The sequence below is a fragment of the Orycteropus afer genome, unplaced genomic scaffold (assembly GCF_000298275.1).
Source record: "Orycteropus afer afer isolate SDZICR_OR568_19922 unplaced genomic scaffold, OryAfe1.0 scaffold00009, whole genome shotgun sequence".
Classification (NCBI taxonomy): domain Eukaryota; kingdom Metazoa; phylum Chordata; class Mammalia; order Tubulidentata; family Orycteropodidae; genus Orycteropus; species Orycteropus afer.
Window position 1 is genome coordinate 2813148 of NW_006921596.1, and position 3504 is coordinate 2816651.

The following is a 3504-nucleotide window of genomic DNA, read 5'->3' on the forward strand; positions in this document are numbered from 1 at the left end:
CTGGTTAGATATATTCCTAAGTATTTCATCTTTTGGATAGCTATTATAAATGATTGTTTTCCTGATTTCTTTTTCTAAGTTCTCTTTTTTAGTGTGCATTTCAACCAATTTTTATACATTGATCTTGTCTTACTATTAGTTTCACTACTATTAGTTCTACTGATCTATTAGATCCACTAGTTTTCTTGTCGAGTCTCTGAGATTTTCTATCCGTAGGATCATATCATCTGCAAATAGTTTTGCTTCTTCTTTGCCAATCTGGATGCCTTTTATTTCCTTTTCTTGCCTTATTGCTCTGGCTAGAACTTCCAATCCAATATTGAATATGAGTGGGCATCTGTGCTAGTTGGAGCTGTATGTCAACTTGGCTGGACCACAATTCTGTGTGGTTTAAGCAATTGTGATGTGGGTTGTTCCAATGATGGGATCAGATGTATATGTTCTGAGCAGCCAATCCATTGAAAGGGAGTTTCTCTAAGGGTGTGGCCTGCTTCAAGTATATTTATGGACATCTGGGAAAAGAGACACTCTTCTATGGATCAGGATTCTGCCTACAACTGTCCGTGAGCAAACAATCCACCATTCAGCCTTAAGATCTTGTATTCATCATTCATTGGAGTCAACAGCCAGTATACTGCCTGCCAACCTTGAGCTTCTCAGCTCCTGCAGCTGCGTGAATCAGGAAAAGCCTCCAGCTTGATGTTTGATCCAAGAACTTGAGACTTGCCAGCTTCGATAAGTGTGTGAACCGTTTTCCTAAGATAAATTTCTCTTTCTCTCTATATATAAGCTTTACTGATTTTGTTTCTCTAGATAACCCAGTCTAGAGACACAAAATCATAAGGATGGGCTTTCTAAATTGGTTCTCCAATTTGATTAATCATAAAGGCACTGATGACCTTGCCTCCATTAGTAAAGAAGGCCCTGCTAATCCGTGGCATGAGGTAGCAACATTAATATGCAAAATAGCACCACCAATAGATCAAGTACTTCTGAGAAGTGAGGCTCTGGGTGAACACATATTTGATACTTTTCTGCAATTCTGTCAGCATGTGGAGTATAAGGAAGCTGGCTGGTTGGTCCTTCTTACACCTAGACAAAGTGGTGAAAGAGCAAGATGAGCTCAGGGCTGCTGAGTCACAGCTTAAGCACTGCATAAGAAACCTCAATGTTTCCAGTTGTGCTCTGAAAGAAAGCCTCATTTCTTCTAGGAACAGAGCTGATATTGCCGAAAACCAAACACAGAGTCTTATTGTAAGTGTGGCTGAATTACAACACCAATTAAATTACCAACTTAGAATGAATGGTATCTGAAGTTAAAGTGAGGGCATTGATTGGGAAAAAATGGGATCCTGAAACCTGGAATGGGAATATATGGGCAGATAGTCAGGAAGATCAGGATCTGGAACCTGTAAATTCTGTTGAATCCCTCCCATCTGAAGGGATACTGTAAAATCATTATCCCCTCCACCTCAGTTTGATGGGATTAACCCAATTGTTCCTCCTGGGTCATTGCCTGAGGTAGAGGCCATGGAAGACATTGCTAAATGTTCTCAGGAACTGCCCCAACCACCCATTGTTGCTGTTAGACCTATAACTAAAGTTAAGTCCAAGCAAGCCCCAAAAGGTGAAATACAAAGTGTGACTGAGGAGGTGGTACGCTTCACCCGAAAAGACCTACTTGATTTTGCTGACATGTACAGACAGAAACCTGGAGAATATGTGTGGGATAATGGTGCAAGGAATGTAACATTGGATCAGTCTGAGTTTATTGATTTAGGCCCACAAAGTACAGATTCTTCATTCAATGTTTCAGCTCGAGGGGTTAGGAAAGGATCTAATAGTTTATTTGGTTGGCTAACTGAAGCATGGATTAAGTCAGGTTTAATGTACCAGACCTGCGTTGGTATAATGTACAAAGTATCCAGAGGCTTAGGGAAATTGGCTTGTTAGAATGGATTTATCACATTAGACCCCTAGAGCCAGAAATGGAGAGTCCAGAAGACATGCCTGTGTTAGTTATGTTTGTGTGTCAACTTGGCTGGGCCTGGTTGAATGGCTGGGCAGCTGGTGGTAGTTATTCCCCATGATAAGACTGGCAATCAACTCCATGGTGGGATCTACCACAAGCAGCTGAGTAGCTGCCTTTGGGTATGTGGTCTGCTTCCTGTATATAAGGAGAAGCTTTGAGAATGGTCTCCAGTCTACGGCATACTTGGACCCTGCATGTAGCCATGTCATTGCTCAGTAGCCTGCTATGCTCTGCCAACCTTGGGACTTACAATGGACTTAAGTTAATGGCCTGCCATATGGTTTGGTAACATCGGGACTGTGGCTTTTTCCTTGTCAACCTCGGAGCTTCTCAGCCTCAGCAGCCAGTGGCTGTCTGAGTGAAGAAATGCCTCTAGTTCCAGTGGGCCGGGAGCAGGAGGCAGAGCTGGACCCCAACATTGAGGGGTTTTCATGCAGCCCCTAGAGCCTGGCACTTTGAACTTGGACTTAAAGCCTCCAAATTGTGAGAGAATAAACTCCTGTTTGTTAAGGCCATCCCATCTGTGGTGTATTCCTGTCAGAGCAGCACTAGGCAACCAGAACAATGCCTTTCACCAGTACAGTGAGGAATAAATTTGTGAAGGGAGCTGCAGCATCCTTGAAGACTGCTGTGATTGCTAGTTTTGTAAACCAGATTTGACAGTGGGAGCTGCCCTAATTGAACTAAGACACTTAACTATGATGAGGCTGATTGGACCTCATGGTAGTAGGGGCCAAGTGGCAGCAGTTAATTGACAAATGCGAGGTGGGCATGGTTACCATAATGGACAGCAGAGTCAGAACAGTAGTCAGAATAGTCTGACTCATGTGGAATTACGGCATTGGCTACTTGCACATGGTGTTCCTAGTAGTGAAATAGATGGGAAACCTACTAAATATTTACTTGGTCTGTATAGACAGAAGAATTCTAGGTCATGTGAACAGCAGCCTAGATTGAATCACCAGAATACAGAGTCACGGCCTCTCAATCGATTCCCAGACTTGAGTCAGTTTACAGACTCACGACCCATGGAATGAAGAGGAGGCCATGTCCCTTTGAGGAAGGACCCCACTACATTGCCAAAAATCTATAATCAATCTTTCTCCCAGCCTTCCCCAAAGGGATCTGAGACCTTTTACGAGAGTGACTGTTCATTGGGGAAAAGGAAATAATCAGACTTTCTGGGGATTAGTGGACACTGGCTCTGAACTGACACTGATTCCAGGAGACCCAAAACGTCATTATGGCCCACCAGTCAGAGTGGGGACATATTGAGGTCAAGGTATTGATGGAGTCTTCACTAGGGTACATCTCACAGTGGGTCCAGTTGGTCCCTGAACCCATCCTGTAGTGATTTCCCCTGTTCCAACATGCATAATTGGAATAGATATACTGAGCAATTGGCAGAATTCCCACATTGGGTCCCTGACATGTGGAGTAAGGGCTATTATGGTAGGAAAAGCCAAGTGGAA